Source organism: Podarcis cretensis, assembly GCF_951804945.1.
Source record: "Podarcis cretensis genome assembly, chromosome: 7".
Taxonomy (NCBI): Eukaryota; Metazoa; Chordata; class Lepidosauria; order Squamata; family Lacertidae; genus Podarcis; species Podarcis cretensis.
The window spans coordinates 55,974,921-55,999,224 of record NC_137176.1 but is presented as its reverse complement, the minus strand read 5'-3'; the positions used below and the strand labels follow the sequence as shown (position 1 = coordinate 55,999,224).

The following is a 24,304-nucleotide window of genomic DNA, read 5'->3' as shown; positions in this document are numbered from 1 at the left end:
CTCAGCAGCCAGGATAACCAGGAAAGTTGGCAGTGGATCTGGGCCACTGTTCCTCCTGTTCCTCCACACCAGGCCTGTTCCCGCTTCCATTCAGGTGGTGTCATGTAGTGAGAAAGGAGTGGGGTAGTTAGCCTGGCAGGCAGGTATGTGGCTAGGATTTAGGTTACTTGATTTGGGGAGCATGACAAGACAAGTCACACCCCATTACAACAATGTGAAATGACATGAATTATCTGCCCCATCCTCTACAGTAATTGCATACGCCAAGCAACCTATAAAGTGGGAGGTGGCTATGATGGCGAGCACAAATAATGACTAGCCAAGATAAAATTTATAGCATCCTGATTTAGGGTGGTCAAATAGCTAAAACAGGGCAAAATAATAATGCTTATTTCAACGACCTACAATTAAGGGAAAGCCAGCAAAACAAATCAATGCTAGAGGCAGGGCTTGAAGCTAGCCTCCCAGTTCTCATTTTCTTTCCCTCTCTTGACCCAATCTGGTTGGTAGTGAAAATTACCATCTGAAAAATGAATACACTAATTCAACCCAGGAAGAAAAACTTTAAACTGTTTATGCAGCTATATATTATATATTGTGAAGTATTTTTAAACTTTGCTAAAAATGCATGTTCTTAAACTCACTGAATGAAACATAGACATCAACCTTATCTGTCCCAATTTACTCCAGTAATGCTTAAGCACACTTAAAAAAACAACACCAATCAGATTGAACTTGTTGGGTCCATAACTGTATTTTATTTGACACCCACATTCTCTAATGATTCTCAGATTATGAAGATGCTTCATCTGGAGATTCACAAAATCTATGCTATTTAGGCTAGTCCTTCCTTCTGTAAATGAAACACGATCAAGCCTTTCCCAACAAATCTTTTTGTATACATAATCAGTGGAAACCACCAGTAATTGTTAGGGTGAAAACAGGCCTTTGCGGACTTTTGTTTTTACACAAAAACATTTCTGAATTCCTTGAATATGGCAGTAAATTGAGTGAAGTTAAATTACAGGTTGTTCACTGACAAGCCACTATTTGACAAACTCTAGTATCTTGCCATCAACATGTACATCCATCTTTGCACATTAGATGAATTGAGGAAAGGCCCTTTAGCCCACTCTGAAGTTTTAGCATCATGGCCCAGATTTATTTAATAAGTAGCCATGAATTTAACATCCAGGTGTTATGTGTGCTAAATTCATGTCAACCTGAAATCCATGTCAAGTTTAACACCTATGGACACTTACTGTGGGAGTAAATTCCACTGAACTCAAATGAGTATACTTGTCAAAAGACATATGTGGGACTGTACTGCATATTTTTTTCTGATTTCTTATTATTAATAATGCAAGTTATGAGATACTTTCCTTCTGCATTGGATTATGACTTTTATCTTTCTATTGCATCAGACATACCATGGCAGCATAAATTAAGCTTGCAATTCCTGTGCAATAATCAACATAATTAAAGTTTTTCCAACATTAATCCAAATTAGTTGATAAAAAGTGTTACTGACATATCTGCAAATTATTTTACTGAACTGGTGAAGAAGAAGAAAATTTAACATACAAGGCTGACATGCTGCTCAAACATTCAAATTCAATAAACAAATCTCCCAAACTGAGCATGCCTAGGAATTTAATTGGAATGTAAAAAGATGGAATGTCTCGCTGCCCACGTTCACATTTTGCAGAAAACTTTAACAAGTTTAAAATGAAAGGAGAGCAAAAATGTGCATCTTGATTGCCTTGAGAAAATGCCAGTAATGAAAACACTGCCAACATATCTAGTCTCTATTCATAAATTTATTCCCCATTCTATAAATTAATGAAAACTCTTATTGTATTTTTCTAGACTAAAAAATGGCTTGTAATACCTTAAAACTAAGGTGCTGCAAGCTTTTGTTGCTTTTTCTAGCAGAGATTAATACAATTACTCTTCCAGAATTTAAGATTCCCAGACTGTTCCTACAAAGATTTAATCAGAGGTAAGAGCCAGTAAGTTCAGCAAAGCTGACTCCCAACTAAGCATCCATAGGATTGCAGCCTAAGAGAGTTTCACTTCCTAAAGAAAACTGAGAAGAGCATTTGCAGTCCCCTTCTATCTCTGAGGCAAGCAGGAAGCTACATAAGAAACGTGGACGAGATATTAAGGGCTTGCTTGCAAGCAAAAAATAAACAAGCGGGATTAGCCGCTGAAGTTATATTATGTGCTGTGGTGGTGGCTGTTCATTGGGACTGCCTAGGGTGGAAGGCAGGGAGGAAAGGAGCAGGCGGAGCCAGAGACAATGACATGCAGGGCCATGCACAATTGCTTGGAAGACTGCAGACTGACTGAAAATGACAGAGGTTGGTCATCCTCAGTAAGTGCCCCGGTTACCCAAGGAACCAGCCTCCCCTGCTTTATTTAGAATATGAGTGTTGCACAACTAGAACAGTAACCATTAAGCTCTTCTGGATTTCAGAATGCTACTTTGCATTAAGAGAGGAGTACTACTTCTGGATTTTATCCCTTATGTTAAATAGCATTCTGAACCCCTTTCTAAGATATCTAAACATATGCCACAAGGGCATTTTGGAATCTTGTTAGCGCTCTCTTCAGCAACTTTTGCAATTTCTACCTCAGGCAAATCTTTGGATTGCTATGCCATAGGAAGTCAAGCTAGGATGAGTATTCCTAGTGCAGAATGAGCTCTTGGTTTTGACACGCCTACATCACAATAAATAGAGGGGTGAAAGCTTCCAGGAAGTAGAAGCAAGAGCAGAACTCCCATAAACCTGTAGTGAAGACAAGGGAACAGAATGCCATTTTCAAAAGCACAAATAATCTCCTTCCTTTCTCATTAGACACTCATATATACTGTTAGAATACTTCTTAGAAGGCCATGGAATTCACTTGGTATAATCTTTTGTCTATAAAAGGAAAAAAGTTGCATGTTTTATCTCTTTTGCCACACACTACAAAGGAACACAACCTGGTAGAGCTACACAGACAAGGGTCCCCTTTGGGTCTCTCTGGGATTATGCCAATGGAACAAAAGCCTCCCCTGCCGCAGTAGTTGTGGCTAACAGTAATACGCATGTGATAGATTTATTTCCCAGCTGCAGTCCACCAACTGAGTTAATCTCTCCATACCCAAACCCTTAATTCTACTTCATATTACCTTTTTTCTTTACGTTTAACAAGTTTCCCTTTTTGAAAGTGTGTTGGATTATGAAAGACTTTTGGGGCAATGTTACGCTCATATGCATGCTGAATTTCACCGCACAGTGGCAATTGTTCCAGACTATCATACAAGTTCCTGGGAGGATAGTCATATCCTGCTACCTGCAATACAGTGGTACCTCGCTTCAGGTTACAGACTCCGCTAACCCAGAACTAGTGCTTCAGGTTAAGAACTTTGCTTCAGGATGAGAACAGAAATCGTGCTCCAGCGGCACAACGGCAGCAGGAGGCCCCATTAGCTAAAGTTGTGCTTCAGGTTAAGAACAGTTTCAGGTTAAGTACGGACCTCCGGAATGAATTAAGTACTTAACCTGAGGTACCACTGTAGTTTAAAATATGCTCCAACCATTCTTGCAAATCAGTACAATCACAGCATGGTACCTTTACATATGTGAATTGTCTGAAACTATTTGGAGGAACATACAGCAGGCTAGCAATCTGGAGCTACTTCAATACAAACTGGGACTGAGGAAACAAAATGTACTGGTTTAAGTATTTTATTATAAGCAGTAAACATCTCAGTTCATCCTATTTCCCTTAAATCCAATTAGCCCATTTAAACAATGCAACCTATTTAGTTCCTTTCAAACTCATGCACATAATAATAACATCACCATCATTATTGAAATGCACTCCATACAATTCTGGAAAGCAGCCCTTACGTGCCTTTCAGTCAAGTCTTCAATCATCTGGAAATCTAAGTAGCTGAAACCTGGAGGATTTTTCTTGCTATTTAAATTTATGATAAATACGGTCATATGCATGTTAAGGTATTTGCTCTCATACTTTAGAATGCCAGCCTAACAAAGTTGCAAAATGGGAAGATAATTGGCCCTCTGATTTATTTCATAAGGAATAAAACCTTATTAGTTCAAGTTACATATTTATTAGAAAGTCACTATGAGAAATTCCAAGGAACCCTAGCTATGACTGTTTTCAAATATATAAATCGATCCATTTCCTAAAATGGAGTTGGTGGTAGTTTGTAACTGCCAACTGTACCTCTAGCAATGTAGACAGGTTTTATGGTTAAGTACATTTAATTTACATAGTCTTCAAGGCAGTCAGATGGAAAAAGAGCATTGATTTCTTGACTCAACCCTTTGCAGCCTGTGGCTACATTTGCCAATGAGCTGCTTTAAAAACAAAACAAAACAAACAAACAAACAAACAAACAAAAAACACCCCATCATAAGTGCATTCACTCATAACTGCAACAAAGAAATAGCAATCTAGGTCACAAATACTAAGCTTGTTATTTTCACATCAGAAAAAATTCTGCAAATCTTTCAGCATTACATAAAATTGCCCATGATGCTGCTTCCTCCCCAAAACCAGCAAACTGCTGGGCATTTCTCTACTTTAAAACTGCATTGTTGTTTTTCTTTATAAGAAGAGTGAGAAAGCAACAGAATACCAGGCCCTAAATGTAGATGGTGGTTGGTACTGAATTCAGATTTCATTTTTATAAAGTTTTTTCTCCTTTAATACCGTATGTTTAAATCAGATTTTAAGCTTTTAAATCATGAGATCTGATTCTGAAGCAATTGTATCCAGCTTGTTGTTCCAAATACAATATTATGACTTGATGTGGCCAGTTCCTTGTTTATTATGTATCCAAATCCAGCTTTTAATGGGCTGAATCCAAAGAGCCCATTCTTCCATGAGAGGAAGACTCCTTCTTTTGGGAGGAACAGAACCTTCGGCTACAACTCAACATTTTATAAGTTTTAAATCAAAACAGAATATTGATTTTAACAGCAGTCCATGACATGGTATACTTCTATTTTCCATTCAAATAGGGAAAAAGCAGGCTTGCCAAGTTGTGAGAAACATTGTTTTCAAAAGAAGATTTGCTTCAGGTTATTGTTGTACTTTTTGGTATACTAAAGCTGATGCACTCTCTTATGACATGGATGCTTTCCCAGGCCTGTACAAATTCTGTTCCAGCTCTTCAGTTTTCTCAGGGATAGCTAACATGGTGCTCTCCAGATGTTGCTGAACTCCAAATACCAACAAACCCATACTGGCTGGAGCTGATGGGAGTTGCAGTCCAACAATATCTGATTAAACCTGTCTTAAGACGACATTTCTTGGATGCCTCTTTCTATGACTGGCTTTGGAGCATCTGTGAAATGAGGACAGAAGGTGGTTGCTGCTAGGTATCCCTTTAAGTCTAGATGGAATTTGTATCTTACCTGGGGCATTTGAGAAAGCAGATCTGTGGTGTAAACATCACCATTGTTACTGTTAATAATAGCAACCATAACAATATCTTTGACGACTGCTGCTGCTGCTGCTTGCGTGAGTGTTGGGAGGACCGCTCCCTCTCCTGCCAACTCCATCCGGCTTAGGGGGCGGGGCCTGCACTCGCACCCACAGCATAAGAGGCCTGAGAGAGGCTTCCGGGACACGACTGCTGCTGCTGCTGCTTGCGTGAGTGTTGGGAGGACCGCTCCCTCTCCTGCCAACTCCATCCGGCCTAGGGGGCGGGGCCTGCACTCGCACCCACAGCATAAGAGGCCTGAGAGAGGCCTCCGGGACACTGCTGCTGCTGCTTGCGTGAGTGCTGGGAGGACCGCTCCCTCTCCTGCCAACTCCATCCGGCCTAGGGGGCGGGGCCTGCACTCGCACCCACAGCATAAGAGGCCTGAGAGAGGCTTCCGGGACACGGCTGCTGCTGCTTGCGTGAGTGTTGGGAGGACCGCTCCCTCTCCTGCCAACTCCATCCGGCCTAGGGGGCGGGGCCTGCACTCGCACCCACAGCATAAGAGGCCTGAGAGAGGCTTCCGGGACACGGCTGCTGCTGCTTGCGTGAGTGTTGGGAGGACCGCTCCCTCTCCTGCCAACTCCATCCGGCCTAGGGGGCGGGGCCTGCACTCGCACCCACAGCATAAGAGGCCTGAGAGAGGCCTCCGGGACACTGCTGCTGCTGCTTGCGTGAGTGTTGGGAGGACCGCTCCCTCTCCTGCCAACTCCATCCGGCCTAGGGGGCGGGGCCTGCACTCGCACCCACAGCATAAGAGGCCTGAGAGAGGCTTCCGGGACACGGCTGCTGCTGCTTGCGTGAGTGTTGGGAGGACCGCTCCCTCTCCTGCCAACTCCATCCGGCTTAGGGGGCGGGGCCTGCACTCGCACCCACAGCATAAGAGGCCTGAGAGAGGCTTCCGGGACACGGCTGCTGCTGCTTGCGTGAGTGTTGGGAGGACCGCTCCCTCTTCTGCCAACTCCATCCGGCTTAGGGGGCGGGGCCTGCACTCGCACCCACAGCATAAGAGGCCTGAGAGAGGCTTCCGGGACACGGCTGCTGCTGCTGCTGCTTGCGTGAGTGTTGGGAGGACCGCTCCCTCTCCTGCCAACTCCATCCGGCTTAGGGGGCGGGGCCTGCACTCGCACCCACAGCATAAGAGGCCTGAGAGAGGCTTCCGGGACACGGCTGCTGCTGCTGCTGCTTGCGTGAGTGTTGGGAGGACCGCTCCCTCTCCTGCCAACTCCATCCGGCCTAGGGGGCGGGGCCTGCACTCACTGCCACAGCATAAGAGGCCTGAGCAGCTACCGGCAGCAATGGACAAAATGGTTTTAAATGTTTTAATCGCTTTTAATTTGCAGCACTTTAAATGGTGGTTGTTGTTTTTTATAATATTATATTATTTCATTATTTTATTTTTGCTTGGGGTGGGATAAGCACTGAGTCAGCACTATTGTTCCTTGTTTTGCTTTGTTTTGTTTTGTTTTGTTTTGTTTTATTATTATTATTATTCTGTTAAATTATTATATAGTTTGTATTTTGCCTTTTAAGGGGGAGGGTCATGGCTGCCTGGGAGTGGGCCTCAGCCAATAGATTGGGTGGGGCAGGTTCCACAGGGGGAGATGTATTGGGACACCCGATCTCAGTGATCACGGGCAGGAGGAGGAGTTATGCTAAGACCAGACCATGTCATTACCGAGGAGGCAGGTTTAGTCGTTGTTTGAGGACTATCCCTGCCTCCAGGTCTGGTCCTGACCGGAAGGATACAGTAATCAGCAAGGGAAACCCACATGACCTGAAAGTGTTGCTGTGCAATGCCAGGTCAATGATGAATAAAACCACTGCCATCCACGACCTGATTGTGGATGGAGGATTTGACCTGGCATGTGTGACAGAGACCTGGTTGGATGAGGCAGATGGGCCTGTCCTTGCCGCTGCCTGCCCACCGGGTTTCTCTTACGCACAGCAACCCAGGTCATGTGGGCGGGGAGGGGGGGTTGCAGTGATTTTTAGGAAGTCATTAGTCTGCACCAGGCGTCCTATTGGGAAGACCCAGTTTTCTGAGTGCATGTTCTGGAAGTTGGGCAATAGGGGCAGTACAGGATTCCTACTGGTGTACCGACCTCCCCGCTGCACCAAGGATTCCCTGCCCGAGCTGCTTCAGGTCGTGGCGGATATGCTCCTGGAGACACCTAGCTTGGTTGTCCTGGGGGATTTTAACATCCATGCCGACACGACCTTACAAGGGGCAGCTTGGGACTTCGTGGAAAGCATGGCCTCCATGGGGCTGTCCCTGAATAAGTCTGGCCCAACTCATAGCCACGGACATGCCTTAGACTTGGTGTTTACCTCTACGGATGTTGGTGATCTGACATTAACTAAAAGCGAAACAAAAGAAGTGCCATGGTCAGATCACTTCCTGGTGCAACTGGACTTCTCCGCAACCCTTCCCCTCCGCAGGGAGGTGGGGCCGATTCGGATGGTCCGCCCCCGCCACTTAATGGATCCAATTGGCTTCCAGAGAGTGGTAGGGGATGCTTTATCCCAAGTTGATGGCCTTGCAGCTGATTCCCTGGTGGCACGCTGGAATGCAGAGTTAACCAGGGCTATTGACTGTCTGGCTCCGAAGCGCCCTCTCCGATTGCATGGAGCCCGGACAGCCCCGTGGTTCTCCCCGGAGCTGAGGGTGATGAAACAATCGTTGAGACGGCTAGAGCGCCGGTGGCGGAAAACTCATTCTGAATCAGACCGGACACGGGTTAGAGCTCAACGTCGAGCCTACCAAGTGGCAATGGCGATGGCGAAGAGGGCCTTCTTCGCCGCCTCCATTGCATCTGCAGAAAACAGCAGCAGGAGACTTTTTCAGGTGGTTCGCAGTTTATCGGAACCACCTGTACCACCGGGGCCTGGTAGGGACCCCAAGATCTCCTGCAATGCTTTTGCAAAGTTTTTTGCAGATAAAATCGCTCAGATTCAGAAGGAAGTAGACTCCACAGTGGGAGCAGGGCCAGGGCGGGAGAGTGCTAGAGTTCTGTCTGGTCCTGTTATATGGGATCAATTCCAATCTGTTACCTCCGAGGATGTGGACAGGCTGCTTGGACGAGTGAAACCGACCACCTGTCTTCTTGATCCTTGCCCATCCTGGCTGATAAAAGCGAGCCGGGAAGGGCTGGGCGATGGGCTTTGCGGGGTGGTGAATGCTTCCCTCTGTGAGGGAGCCTTCCCAGACCCGCTGAAAGAGGCGGTCATTAAACCGCTTCTTAAAAAAACATCTTTAGACCCGGCCAATTTGGCCAACTATCGCCCAGTCTCAAATCTTCCATTCTTGGGCAAGGTGATTGAGCGGGTGGTTGCTGAACAACTCCAAGCACGCCTGGAGGAAACGGACCATTTGGATCCCTTCCAGTCGGGATTCAGGCCTCATCATGGGACTGAAACTGCCTTGGTCGCGCTGGTTGATGATCTCCGGCGGGCCAGGGACAAAGGTGAGAGCTGTTTCCTAGTTCTGCTGGATCTCTCAGCGGCCTTTGACACCATCGACCATAACATCCTTCTGGACCGTCTAGAGGGGCTGGGAGCTGGGGGCACTGTTATACAGTGGTTCCGCTCCTTCCTCCTGGGCCGTGTTCAGAAAGTGGTGGTGGGGGATGAGTGTTCAGACCCTTGGGCCCTCACTTGTGGGGTACCTCAGGGTTCCGTCCTCTCCCCCATGCTTTTTAACATCTATATGAAGCCGCTGGGAGAGATCATCAGGGGGTTTGGACTGGGTGTCCATCAATATGCAGATGACACCCAGCTCTACCTCTCCTTTAAATCAGAACCAGTGAAGGCGGTGAAGGTCCTGTGTGAGTGCCTGGAGGCGGTTGGAGGTTGGATGGCGGCTAACAGATTGAGGTTGAATCCTGACAAGACAGAAGTACTGTTTTTGGGGGACAGGAGGCGGGCAGGTGTGGAGGATTCCCTGGTCCTGAATGGGGTAACTGTGCCCCTGAAGGACCAGGTGCGCAGCCTGGGAGTCATCTTGGACTCACAGCTGTCCATGGAGGCGCAGGTTAACTCTGTGTCCAGGGCAGCTGTCTACCAGCTCCACCTGGTACGCAGGCTAAGACCCTACCTCCCCGCGGACTGTCTCGCCAGAGTGGTGCATGCTCTGGTTATCTCACGCTTGGACTACTGCAACGCGCTCTACGTGGGGCTACCTTTGAAGGTGACCCGGAAACTGCAATTAATCCAGAATGCGGCAGCTAGACTGGTGACTGGGAGTGGCCGCCGGGACCACATAACACCGGTTCTGAGAGATCTGCACTGGCTCCCAGTACGTTTCCGAGCACGATTCAAAGTGTTGGTGCTGACCTTTAAAGCCCTAAACGGCCTCGGTCCTGTATACCTGAAGGAGCATCTCCTCCCCCATCGTTCAGCCCGGACACTGAGATCCAGCGCCGAGGGCCTTCTGGCGGTTCCCTCATTGCGAGAAGTGAGGCTACAGGGAACCAGGCAGAGGGCCTTCTCGGTAGTGGCGCCCGCCCTGTGGAACGCCCTCCCATCAGATGTCAAAGAGATAAAGAATTACCTGACATTCAGAAGACATCTTAAGGCAGCCCTGTTCAGGGAAGTTTTTAATATGTAATGCTGTATTGTTTTTAACACTGATTGGGAGCCGCCCAGAGTGGCTGGGGAAACTCAGCCAGATGGGCGGGGTATAAATAATAAATTATTATTATTATTATTATTATTATTATTATTATTATTTATTATATGCTCTTTAACCTAAGGTTCCAGGGTGGGTCACATCAATTTAAAGCACAAGAAAAATAGTTTCAAACAAATTATGGTCACAAAAATAGGACAAGCCCTAAAAGGACTCATTCCAAGTATCAGAGGTCAGAGTAAAAAGGTGTTTTTTCAGCATATGATGAAGGTGCCAAGTGCAACTCAGGGAAGAGAATTCCCTCTCCCAGATCATCACCATCACCCTGAGCTTCTCAAGGCAATGGTACTATCAATTATATTTTAAAAATTGAAAGATCGCAGTATTGTGACACATATGATTTGAAAAAATCCAGTTTCCAGCAGCATAAAATAGAACTTGCTGATGACATCAGCAAATATGTCCCTGATGTACTCAGTATGAAGAAGGCTGATCCCTACAATCAGTAAGAAGAAATTGCTTTACCTGAGCTCTTGTTTACAGGCCAAGCAACTACAAAGCTTATAAAACTAGAGAGAGAAGTGGTTCCATCTCTTGCAGTATACAAATGCTACCTTGTCCCACAACACATTTCCAGGTCCTTACAAACCACAAAATACACAAGGGCAAGTAAGAATAGCAATGGCTTTTAGAACATCACATCAACTTGCTGAATTTGCTATAGCAAAGTTTCAATAACTTCCTAATGGAAACAAAGCAGTCAATTAAAGCTTACCCTATAATGTCTCAGAGCTAACGTGCTGACTAAAAAACAAAAACCAAGAGTCATTACTTTGGGTTTGCGGTACAGAAGTTTATATTTGAACACAGCTGCATCTCAGTCATCCAGTTCCCATGACAGCCCCTCCAAGCTGTATTGATTTCCAGAGGAAAAGGCACCATAAATCTACTTCAGCTGAATTGCATCATTTTCGAGGTTGGCTTTAGAAGGCAAATTAAATGTCTTCCGCTAGAAACAGCGAAACAGATACACAGAGCTCTGTTTTCATTTCTTTTGGAGTCTCCCCTTACAAAATACTATGTGGCAAACCCCTCATGTTTAATATCCGTAAAGACAGCAAATCCAGACTTGTGAGGAAACATCTCTTCTAGGTCTGTGATTTTTTTGGAGGGGAGAGGAAAGGGGGGCAAGCAGATGTTTGTTTCAATACTAATGTTGATTTCTGAACGTTTTATTTAAATCATGGAGGGAATTGAAGCAAAAGCCAGCACTCACACTGGGGAATGAAACATCACAAACATCTAAGAAGCTCTGTGCCATAATAAAGAGTGAAGCACAGCTCTGAGCAGCAAGTGAGCAGAATATTACTTTGGGTAACGAGTGAGGTATCCTTGTTCAATTATTCATACAATCTGCAACAGTTAAACTTGCTTCAGTGAGGAGAAATAAAGTAGGACAAACATCACCTTGACAACTTTAAAGAGAACCTTCCATTTTCCTTGAACATATTGCAATGGTAGTATTTCAAATATTTCCTATTAGTACCTTTATTCCCACATTTTTGGGGAAGGAGAAGCAACACACCAATGTACTGCAAAGAAGAAGCGTGTCCAAGACAAGTGCTCCATCCTGTACCTCCTACTATTCCACACACACACACACTTATATTGTTTTTCAGCCCTGCAAACCAATATATCTAGAAAAACAAAACCTAACTTCCAAAATGTGTTGACTAGCACTGAGATTTAGTTTTATTTTTTGCTATTTAATCAACAAAAAATAAAGCTAACCCTTCAACCATGTATTAAGAACCAAAGAGAATAAGTATATATTCACTGCCTCCCTAAATACAATCATGGATGTGGCTTGTTTCACCACTTCCTAGGAGGGAATTCCACAACATGGGTGCTGCTACAGAAAAGGCTCTGTCTCACATTGAGCTGCCATTAAATTTTCTACTTTCCTAGCAGCCTAAAGCACCATCTTAAGTACACTGACTAAAGAGTTTAGTTCACTGAAATCAATGAAATTAATTTCTGAGTTGAGATGCAAATTGTGTTGGATATTAAATAATTTTAATTTTTCATAAGGGAAACGTACTTTCCATTTTCTACCAAGTTTGACAAAATCATTCCATTCTTATTTTATTTTAGGTTCTATTTAGATATCAGTACAATTAAAAAGAGAATCCAAGGTAACATTCCTCCAGCTTCCTGGTGCCAGAGGAAACTTACTTAGTGTAATCATGTATTGTGGACATTGTTTCTGCTATGCCCTTCCAGTGATGCAGTTATTAAAATAGCTCCACCAATCTGTTGATGGTTCACACCTATTCTTGTGCCCTGTTCAAGAGTGTTTAGCAGAAACCAACAAAATCTTAATGCAAACTTCTAAAAACGGCTGGCAGGGTAAAAACTAAAGAACACTGGGAAACGATGATGAAGGGCTTCAGCACACTTCCAAAGCTGCTTTTTATTCTTTTGATCAAGAGAAGTGTCTAATATTACTTGCATTTCTCAGTATAAGAAATCTAGCCCTGATTACCTACTGCCTGAATGATAAACACCCCACAGTTTTAAGAACAGCTAAGCATAAAGCTGCCTTTCGCTATTCAAAGGATATTTTTAATTGATGACGCTTCTTTTGAAAGAGCTCCATTCAGAAGAGTGAAACTTATTTATTCAATTATTCATTTTCTAAGTGCTAAGTTGGCAACAGCCTTTTAAAATAGCCTGCATTTAACTTTGATGAACTGTGTTACTGTGGGTCACTCCAATTGTTCCTAGTGCCAGTCAAATAAATGTGTCAGGCTGCAAGCCAAAGTGTTACAAAATTGGCTTTGATACAAGCGCTTCCTCTCTGTATGTTGTTGGTAGACCAAGTCAGTCAGTGGACCAATATGTAGCTGAATGAACTGAACAGCTGTTTAAGACTCTTCTACCACCAAGAGCTCCCAGTTAGGTTACACCAGAGTGAATGACTCCACGACGAAGGATGAGTTGAGCATTAGAAGCTGTGAAAGCACACAGGTAGACAGGTTCCCATTCATGTTTTCTACTTCCTCAAGACAAAGCAGAAACGATACACAAATGCATGGAGCAGTTGCTTTTACTGCCTATTTCACTACAGTGGTACCTCGGGTTACAAACACCTCGGGTTACAAATACTTCGGGTTACAGACTCCGCTAACCTGGAAGTAGTACCTGGGGTTAAGAACTTTACCTCAGGATGAGAACTGAAATAGCGCCGGTGGCGCAGTGGCAGTGGGAGACCCCATTAGCTAAAGTGGTACCTCAGGTTAAGAACGGTTTCAGGTTAAGAACGGACCTCTGGAATGAATTAAGTTTGTAACCAGAGGTACCACTGTATTTCAGAGAACTATAAAGCAAGCTTGAAGCCTTTGGCTGTAATAAACTTTAAGGCAATGAGAATCAACTTTTGCAGTAGCTTTCTGTTCTTGGGGAAAGTTAGTAAGCTTCAGGAAACCCCAACGTGAAAAACACAACTTCAAGGGAATGATGAACTCCGCTCCCCCCATATAAGTACTAAAGTCTGGGAGGAGGAGCAGAAAAAAATCACACAAAACTGTTCCTTCCAGCCTTCACCTTTAACTGGTCCTATGAGCTGAATGCAGTTTAATCAGCCAAGATTCTCCACATATTTTGAAAGTCCTTCTAAGGTAAACAAACCCATACCATATTAGGATGAAAAATTAAGATAGCTGAAGCAAGCGAAGAGATGGTACACAGAAATTCCATACCAGGGAAAGAACTGAATGCTGCACTCTACCAATCATTTTGTCAGAATAAATGTATAAAAAGTATCTCACCAGCTAGTGTGTTTTCAGAATTTTTGTTATGCTTGTCTGGACCACAGATAGTTTCTTGATGTAAGGTGTTGTTTCAGATTTGATTTTTTTTTGGGGGGGGGGCGTGTTAGTAGCTCTCCAAGGCCAAACTCCTCTACAAGCACTTTCAGGATATTTTTTGCAGCCCCTAGAGCAAGTAACAGCAGAAGATAGTCAGGTTGGTGGGTCCACAGTCTCGGAAGCCACATTTTTGTAAAGGCATAACATTCATCCAAGCACTTGTCAAAGTAGCTGTCAAAACAACTTGCATTGAAAAGGAAATATATGTTAAACGCCCTACAAATTAATGATTACAACTTGAGGTGTTAGGAAATTCTTTGAACTGATTTTCAATAGTAAATATTACCTCTGAGTGGAAGACTAAGGACACTGATACTGATTATTTAATTTGGTTTCTAAAAATTCACAACTCACTGTGAATAGGCTTTTTTTTAAGTGGGCTGAATAAACATATATTGATTCATTTTTATAATATCATACAAATATCAGACACAAAGACCTAGTTTATCAGGGTAACTGGGTTATCATTTTCAAAAGAAGGGGGGACGGACGGGACTACAATGCAAAATAAATAAATAAATAATGATACCTACTCAATAGAAAGAACAACCTACCCAGTATTATATCCCTTTAAGTCCAACTGATTAAATGGAAGTGTAAAGCAGATGCATTAACAACTGTCTTGTATACAAGCAGATAATATTTAGCTAAAAATGCAATCAAGTTGTTTGTCTTAAGAACTACTAAAGTGTTACAGAATCTCTTTTCACAAGCAAGGGAACAAGTGCTGAATAAGCTATTGACAACTTCCTACAGCCTTGTGCCAAGAGAAAGGAGCTATTGATGGATATGTGCCTTTACCACAAAATGCAGAATGCAGCTGCTGCGTGAGGGAAGTTACTAAGATACATGAACCACAGCAATTTCAAGCTAGAATAGCTTTTTTCAAAATTGTGGTTTGGTAATATTTGCAGTCAAAACTAAGCTCTCTTTTAAATAAACAGCTCTAGCCCTAAGGATTGCACCTCTACAGACTGTCAGAAAACCAAGTCACATGCACAATGATAAGTGCATACAGGCCATATTCTGTTCAGCTAAAACAGAATAAGCAACAGCATCTCACCACTTACATAAAGATAAATGGCGTTAGAAACTTCTCTGCACACTTGAAAGAGAGCATGCACCTTACTTCAGTACTCACAGCCCACCTGCAAGCATGCTTGGAAGAAGTAGATTATCTAAACCCATTTCAATCTGATTTCAGGCTCAGATATGGAACCAAAACTACTTTGGCCACTCTGGTTGATGGCCATTGTCAGTAGAGAGGGCATAAATCAGAGTTTCTCAAACTTGGGTCTGCAGCTGTTTTTAGACGACTACTTCCATCATCCCTAGCCAGGACCAGTGGTCAGGGATGATTGGGACTCATTCTCAGAATATGGAGTTGTTTATAGTAAGGAATTTGAACTCTCCTTGTGAAGTAATTTCAATAATCAATGTGCCATGGTGGTTAGAGTACTGGACTAGAACCTGGGAGAGAAGGGTTTAAATCCCCACTGAACCACAAAGTTTACTGGGTCACCTTGGACCCGTCACCGTCTCTTAACCCAACCTATTCTTAACCTAATCTACTCTCAACATAGTTGTGGGGATTAAATGAGGAGGGGGAAGAACTATATATGCCACCCTGAGCTCCTTGGAGGAAAGGTACAATATAAATGTGCAAGTGAAAGTAAGCAGAGTAATTCACTTGTCCATTTACTCCCATATAACCTCTGAAGACCTGGCATTTCAAACTGAAGACAAATGATAATCTAGTGCATGCTTCAGCAATAACACACAACAACAACAACAACAACTACTACTACTACTACTACAACAACAACTACTACTACACCTAAAAAGTGAGATCTTCCTTATGAGGCCCAAGGCAGATGTAACATTTTCTGATCTCCTGTTAAAACCCTGGGTGAAATAAACACATGGGTGCTGTTCTGTCCCTTCCAGGTGCCATCTCTGTATGAAACACCCACCCACACCCGCAATTTAAAAAGTTATTTGCAGAAAATATGTTTAAACTCATAAGAGTTAGTGTTAACTGTGGTTTGCAAACCACTTTGAACTCTGTCTAAAGCTGAAGATGGTTAGCGTTATTCTCAGTACAATACTGGTATTTTAGAATTTCAGCAAACAAAACGACAAAATGTACTGCACTATGTACAATGATGTGAGAACTGCCAGATCTGTCACATCCAGGGCACGTTGTGTCCCTCTGGGTTTCAGATTAGGCTCACTGCTCCCCAAAATAAAGTGTGGGTAAGCCACATACTACCACAAACGAACACTCCCCAAACATACTATGTGTGTCACTATCCTGGGAATCTATGCAGCACAGGGCAGACTAAAGCCTGTTTGGCTATGCCAGGTACGCTGCAATCCTGGGCTCAGAATATATATGGGCCTTTTCTACCTTGGATTATCAGGGCGAGATCTTCCACACATACAAACATACATATTTTTCAGCAAGAATGTGCAAATCCATACTTTTAGGTTGAATTTTAGCAGTTCTTATTTTTATCTGTATGCCACCTTGAGTCCTGCCAGAGGTAAATCAAATTGATACCACAGAACTCTGCAAGATCCTCTTTACATGCCTATTAAATGTAACAGTCTCTTCTTTTTAGCTTCTAACACAAAAACTCTGATTTATTCTGAGTATGCTAATCTGCCCCATGTTTCAGTCTGGAAATTCAATAATCCACAACTGTTGAGCCTATTGCCCTAATCTTGTCATTTTAGGATATCAGTTCTGTTTATATTAGATACAGTTTGCTCATCTGACATCGCCTGACCTCTCTTTACTCTTGTTGATTACATTCCAGTGCCTGTGAAAGTATACAGTACTATGTTCTCAAAACAAGCCAAGGTTAGTTTGGGACAAATTTATGAAGCTGGGTTGACTAACATTCCCTGAAGAGCCACTACATGTATTCAAATCTACGAAAAGATGTTTTAATCCATTGCTCAGTCTTAAAGATGATAAGCAATGCCAATTTTGATACTTAACAGGAACATACAGAAGCTACTGATATAGCACTTTAACACTATAAACAGAATTAACATACTAATGAAAGAGAAAGAATTATGCCAATTTTAACTGACTAGACAGCTACAGGGTTCTGTAACTATTCAGTTGAAGCATGACAGTCTCTTCCATAAGAGCACCTTCTGCTCTGCAACTGAACTAGGAAAGATAGTTCTATTCTTGGAACAAGAGAAGTGATTTGACAAAACAGAAAAGGTGTGGGAGATCCTGGCCTTGCATCTAATTGGAAACAGAAGATCTTTGCCAGTGGACATTATGACAAAGAGAATCAGTCTGTAAAAAGCATACTCTCAATTCAAGGAGACAGGAAGGCTGAGTCACTATTTTTAAACACACACACACACACACACACACACACACACACACTTTACAGGGATAACGGAAGCCCAAATGAGGTTGCAACAGGAAACCTTAAAAAGTTATCGCACTCCATATAATCTGAAAAGTGCATTTCTGTTTAAGGAACTAAATAGAATCAAACAAGTTCCACAGTGGCATTAAGACACCAAACAAACACTTTTGCCACTCCCACATCAAGCCACCTGCATAAAATCAATGATAACATTCGGAAATGAAAAATGCAGAAGACAAACTATGCAACAAACTACAGCGACTCAAGTCACCCATACTACATAAAATGAATTATGTATCACATCTGTTTATAGTTTGTCCATAACATGTGCCTTAATATACCTCTTCAGCACAGTGCTGGGGAACCTGTGGGCCCCTAAACATTGCTGAACTACAACAAGGGCCAGGCTAAGGCCTGAGGAGCCCCTAAGCTACGTCAAACTTTAAAAGGCCCCACAGCATTAACAAAAATGTGTATCATTTTAACAGAGAGGACAAATAAAATTGAAATAATCATACATAGGCAAGGATTCAGCTAAAAAACAATCATTTAACCAAAGCATGCATCTTGCAATAAGCCTATTTGCATATGAAATATTTTAAAATTAAAATACCTTATGACATCTTATATATAAACTTTTAATGTACACCAACACAAGAGTCATTACTCGTACAGTTTATTTCAAGTACAGTGGTACTTCGGGTTACATACGCTTCAGGTTACAGACACTTCAGGTTACAGACTCTGCTAACCCAGAAATAGTACCTCAGGTTAAGAACTTTGCTTCAGGATGAGAACAGAAATTGTGCTCCGGCGGCATGGCAGTAGTGGGAGACTCCATTAGCCTAAAGTGCTACCTCAGATTAAGAACAGTTTCAGGTTAAGAACGGACCTCAAGAACGAATTAAATTCTTAACCCGAGGTACCACTGTACCTCGGTTTTCGAGCATCTCGGAAGCCAAACATTTTAGAACCTAAACACCAAAAACCCAGAAGTAATTGCTTCCATTTTCAAATGTTCCTCAGAAGTCGAACGGCTTCTGCTGCGTTTTCTTCAACCCCCCTCTGTGCCTTGGTTGTCGAATGTTTTGGAAGTCAAACTGTCTTCCGGAACGGATTACGTTCGACAAGAAGAAGAAGAAGAAGAAGAAGAAGAGTTTGGATTTGATGTCCCGCCTTTCACTCCCTTTAAGGAGTCTCAAAGCGGCTAACATTCTCCTTTCCCTTCCTCCCCCGCAACAAACACTCTGTGAGGTGAGTGGGGCTGAGAGACTTCCGAGAAGTGTGACTAGCCCAAGGTCACCCAGCAGCTGCATGTGGAGGAGCGGAGACGCGAACCCGGTTCCCCAGATTACGAGACTACCACTCTTAACCACTATACCACACCGAGGTACTACTGTGTTTCTTTACCACTTAATATTCAACTGCTACTTATTTACAAGATCTGATTGCAAAGACAGAGCCTAAGTGCAGAGAGTTTGCATAGGTGTGCAATACAAATATCTTTCTGATATCACACTGAATACATGTAGGGCAGGTATGGAGTCAGCACACACAATCTTGCTCCCCTCTCCCTACACACTTTCAAATAAATGTCTGAACATGATCCAACCTTACACTAATGAGAAATCTATGTTTATGTATGGTGCAGACCCTGGACAATATCCAACTGTTTCTGCCAGCACAGTGATTTTTGCTTGTGTAGTGCAACTTCCCTTCTCCTCTCTGTATGCATGCCCTGCACTCTCCTCAAATCTGCTCTGGGGAGTCGGGGGAAACCCAGAGCATATTTCAGGAGTACACATGGGGGAAGTGGTGAAGTTCTGTTGTGCAATTGAAAGTCCTTTGTCATTCAACATCTCATAGTTTCCATGAATCTGTGTGCCTGCAATATTTTTCATGTCGGCATATATGAGCAGGATTGAATAGATGCTCACTAAAGCAAGCAAAATATATACTCAGAGTTAGAACAAGCATCTCCTAGAATATTCAATGCCCAATCCTTTTTTCCCCCTCCAAAGTGGAAACCACAACACCATGGTCTCTCCGTGCTGACTGCCATATCCTTATTCTGGAAGCCAAGAAGTTGTGACAAACCCCAAAATGAAAATAGGCTGAAGTACAGTGGGATTTAATTATTGGTACCTTGCCCTCTAGGGACGCAGGTGGCGCTGTGGGTTAAAGCCTCAGCGCCTAGGACTTGCCGATCGAAAGGTCGGCGGTTCGAATCCCTGCGGCGGGGTGCGCTCCCGCTGCTCGGTCCCAGCGCCTGCCAACCTAGCAGCTCGAAAGCACCTCTGGGTGCAAGTAGATAAATAGGGACCGCTTACCAGCGGGAAGGTAAACGGCGTTTCCGTGTGCGGCTCTGGCTCGCCAGAGCAGCGATGTCACGCTGGCCACGTGACCCGGAAGTGTCTCCGGACAGCGCTGGCCCCCGGCCTCTTGAGTGAGATGGGCGCACAACCCCAGAGTCTGTCAAGACTGGCCCGTACGGGCAGGGGTACCTTTACCTTTACCTTTTACCTTGCCCTCTGCCTTCATTATTCAGCACTATTATTCCCCTAATGCAACAGAAATCCTGATGGGCACCTAGCTTTTTGAGTTCACCTTTCTGTAGCTTTCTGCTGAAAAGAAATTCTGTGTCAAAATGTTCACTCAAGCATTTCCAAGGGACAAAGTGGGCTTTCAAGAGATGCAGAAAGAAAAACAACAACCCTCTTGGAAAAGTTTATTTTTTGCTGCAAGTTGTAGTCCTCAATTACTGCTGCTTCGACACCATTTTAGGGCTTATATGGAGAGGAAGGAATGTGTTCATGTTTCTGAGGCTCAGTTTCATTGCATGGCAGCATGGCGTAGCAAAGCTTTTGCCCTGAGAAAGCTCTAGTTTCACTTAGTTAAGAGTGACGAATTGCAGAACGTGAATGGGGGAATGCACATTCCAATGCACATCCCATTTAAAGCAATATACTATGGATGGACAACCATACAGCCAAATAAATATGTCAATCCACCATTCCATACTGTGTTACTGAATGAAAGCACATCCCTACCCATGTTATGCTGAAACTAATCAGCTACAAGTTGTTATATCAGCACACCAAGAATATCGGCCCAATTGCTTTGGCATTTCAACTCACCACCATCACCCTTCAGTAGCCTTCTGACAACCTTGAAATATTAGAACAGAAGGAAATGACATGTATACAAAAGAAGTACACATCACATGTTTAGTCACCTTGTAGCCATTATTCTATGTTTAGTATTTTTGTACCTCTTACTTATGAGAGTGCATTTGACATCCAGCCCTCTTGGAAAGCTTGTGTCTTCTACAGTTTCACTTAATAGGAAACAGATTTTATACGAGAAGTTCTGAAACAGCAGATGGAGAAAGTTTTCCCATCATTCTTCCATATAACACAGAAACTCCAAGGAAGCTATTTGGTGCTACTATACAAATGTGGCAAAGAGAAGCATTGAGAAAGTAGAGGGGCTATGTGTGAACACAGACAGTGCTCATGTGGTGCACACTATTAACCAGTACAAATGAAAGAGTTCCATCATAAGCAAAGGAGGGGGGGGGAGTATTCATAGCAGAAGCTGTGAATGAAAATAAAGAACACAAGTTCCCTTATAGACCTAGGTTCCAGTGAAACTCACCACCCTGATTACTTTTAATAAAAATATTATTATTAACTATTTAATAACATTTTACACGTCTTTAGAGAGGTGTCTAACACCAAAGCCTTTAATTTCTCCTTCCCTAGCCATAAATGGACTATCATGGTAAGTAACTGGTGATGTTCTATTTCCAATGCAAATATTTGTTGTTCTGATGGTGACTGAAATTTATAACCAATTTATTTTCTTGTCTGAGAGGGAAGAGTTGGCTGTTGGATGTGCAAAGTCTTGGGTGGTAGTCAACTAACCTTTACTCAGAGTAGACCAATTGAAATTACTAGGCCTAAATAAGGGACGCGGGTGGCGCTGTGGGTAAAACCTCAGCGCCTAGGACTTGCCGATTGCATGGTCGGTCGGTCGAATCCCCACGGTGGGGTGCACTCCCGTCGTTCGGTCCCAGCGCCTGCCAACCTAGCAGTTCGAAAGCACCCCCGGGTGCAAGTAGATAAATAGGGACCGCTTACCAGTGGGAAGGTAAACAGTGTTTCCGTGTGCTGCGCTGGCTCGCCAGATGCAGCTTGTCACGCTGGCCACGTGACCCAGAAGTGTCTGCGGACAGTGCTGGCTCCCGGCCTCTAGAGTGAGATGAGCGCACAACCCTAGAGTCTGTCAGGACTGGCCCGTATGGGCAGGGGTACCTTTACCTTTTACCTAGGCCTAAATAAGTCATAGACATTAATCTCAATGGGTCTACTCTGAGTAAAAGTTAACTGAATAAAACCCTTTGGTACAGAGTAAAATGGACAAAGGATTGCAGCAGGGATGCACATTCAAATGCAAATCCCCATCCCAAACCAGCTAAGATAAATACATCTCGCCTGCCACTATAAATGTGCATCAGTTTGTGCAACTGCTCTTTCAGAGGGAGGGCAGAACACTGGAAGAATTGCTTGGAAAAGCAAGGATATCCAAGACACTTTGTAGACTTCCCATGGATATCTGAGACCATGGCGAGACATAGTGCAAAACTCCATGAAAATCCCCAAATGTAACAAAATAGAACTGAATTAAGACAGCAATGTATGACCATTCAAACACACAGAAATACAACTGAGAACTCTGGAAAGAAATGTATGCAATATGAGAATTCAAACAGTATGCCAAATGAGGGAGGGAGTAGAAACCAAAGTTTTGAAACCTATGAAGTCATCCAAAAATGTTTTAAATGGTACACAGTCCTAGGCAAGGAGACAGTTTCCTCAACTTTTTAAAGGCTTGCTACAACTAGCTGCTAATTAAAATGATATTTTAAACAAAAGGGTTTCTTCGTTTCCCTCCCTGCCCACATCTATGTTCTACAGCACTGCAAAAAATATGCAATTGGATAAAAGACAGAGATATTAGTTCTTTTTGTGTGGGTTAGAGAAGGACACACAATGCAATATTCATGAGTAAGTTAGATTTTAGGTTTCTTGGTGCCCTAATTTTCCCTTTTGATCCCAGTGCTTTCCATCCTTTATGTGGAAGATGTTGTGAAATCAGAAGCTAGAATAAACAGAATGACAGAAAATGTATTTATTTTTTGTTTTATGGTAATGCCTCTGATATGCTAGTGACTTTAAGGACGTTCAAGATATTCAGCTTATGCCCAGGGAAATGCATAGTTTAAAGGATACTCATGCAAGCAAAAATGATGTTCATGGAAAAGAATTCTGTTATTTCAGATACATCTAAATATGTTCTGTTGGCAACAAGCAAAGGTGTTTTTTTAAACAAGCAAACAAACGGAAAGAAAATGGCATTTGATACCAATGCCAGGGACCTGTCACCCTGGCAAACACCAGTTTATTAGCAATAGATGAGGATACCGGGGGAATGTGGTGTTTTTTGCAGTTTCCAATACAAACTGAATTATTCTGCATCTCCGAGATTAATGCACAGGTTGGAATGAAGCCATCCACTGGAATTCACACTGTGACATAGTGATTTTTTTTGGGGGGGTGCAGAATCAAACTACATATTCTAAAATCCTTATTTTGATAGAAAATGCATCTGGAAATGCCTGTTTAAAAACATATTTAAATGGAAATTTTAATCCCGCTTGGTTTTCAAAATTCGCCGATTAATGCAGAAAAGGGATAGAACACACTTGAAAGTGGATGGAAGCAGAAACAGAATTGTCCATAACTATTTAGAAATACTTCCTGCAGTAAGGTAAGGTAGGCATTTACAGGTGCAAGCAGGGGAGCTGGGGGGGAAAGTCAATCCAACATACAGGAAGAGACAGAATTTGGGTGACTAGGTAAGATTATATTCAGGTCATACAGATGCACCATGTCTAATAAATAAATGTGTTAACCTTGAAAGTTAACAACCCTACAGTACTGGGGGAGAGGGCCCCCATTCCAGGGGCCATTGGATGTGTCAAATCTCCCTCTCTGGTGGCAGAGAGAAAAGTCCACCATTGCGGAGAAATATACAATGTTGCAAGTCCCTTCTGTAAGGATGTGGGAAAGTCCATTATTGGTTCTTCTCCAACAAGGAGGATACATCAGGTGGTTCTCCATGGTCATTCTAGGAGACACCTCCCATTCCCTGACACACTGCTCCACCCACACTTTCCTCTGATGGCACAAGCTCAACAGGGCATTGGATTAGGCCATGGGTAGGCAAACTAAGGCCCAGGATCCGGCCCAATCGCCTTCTAAATCTGGCCCGCGGACGGTCCGGGAATCAGCGTGTTTTTACATGAGTAGAATGTGTCCTTTTATTTAAAATGCATCTCTGGGTTATTTGTGGGGCATAGGAATTTGTTCACCCCCCCCCAAAGAACATAGTCCGCCCCCCCAAGGTCTGAGGGGACAGTGGATCGGCCCCCTGCTGAAAACGTTTGCTGACCCCTGGATTAGGCCTTTCATCCACCTTTGTTTCTTCCCTCCCTGTTAGATTGCACGTTTAGTTGTTTTAACATTCAAACACGATTTAGAAAGTGCATGTCCTGCCTCTGCTTATTAACCTGCTTTCCCTCAAAATTCACACACCTCTTTTAAGTTTGACTCTATCATAAAATGCAACAAATGTTTTATTTTTGGAAATGATTTATTAACAAGGTGTGGGCTCAGCTGTTTTAGTAAACAAAATACTGAATGTTATAACAGCGCATCAATTCTTTGTACTTAGCACCTCCAAACTAATTATTTATTTAGCAACTTAAAAGAACATC

At 43.2% G+C, this 24,304-nt stretch overlaps 1 protein-coding gene across 2 annotated transcripts in view; it reads right to left on the bottom strand.

Annotated features, from left to right (window-relative positions):
* The window catches only part of FAM110B (family with sequence similarity 110 member B), an 80,699-nt gene that overhangs the window by 41,758 nt on the left and 14,637 nt on the right, over positions 1–24,304 (bottom strand). Inside the window, exon 1 of one of the 2 annotated variants that reach the window (XM_079984661.1) lies at positions 13,967–14,105. The exons of the other annotated variant lie outside the window; for it this stretch is intronic. The gene's annotated coding sequence lies outside the window, so the exon portion shown is untranslated. Of the gene's footprint in view, positions 1–13,966; positions 14,106–24,304 lie in introns of those variants that run through there. 2 annotated transcript variants of the gene reach the window in all.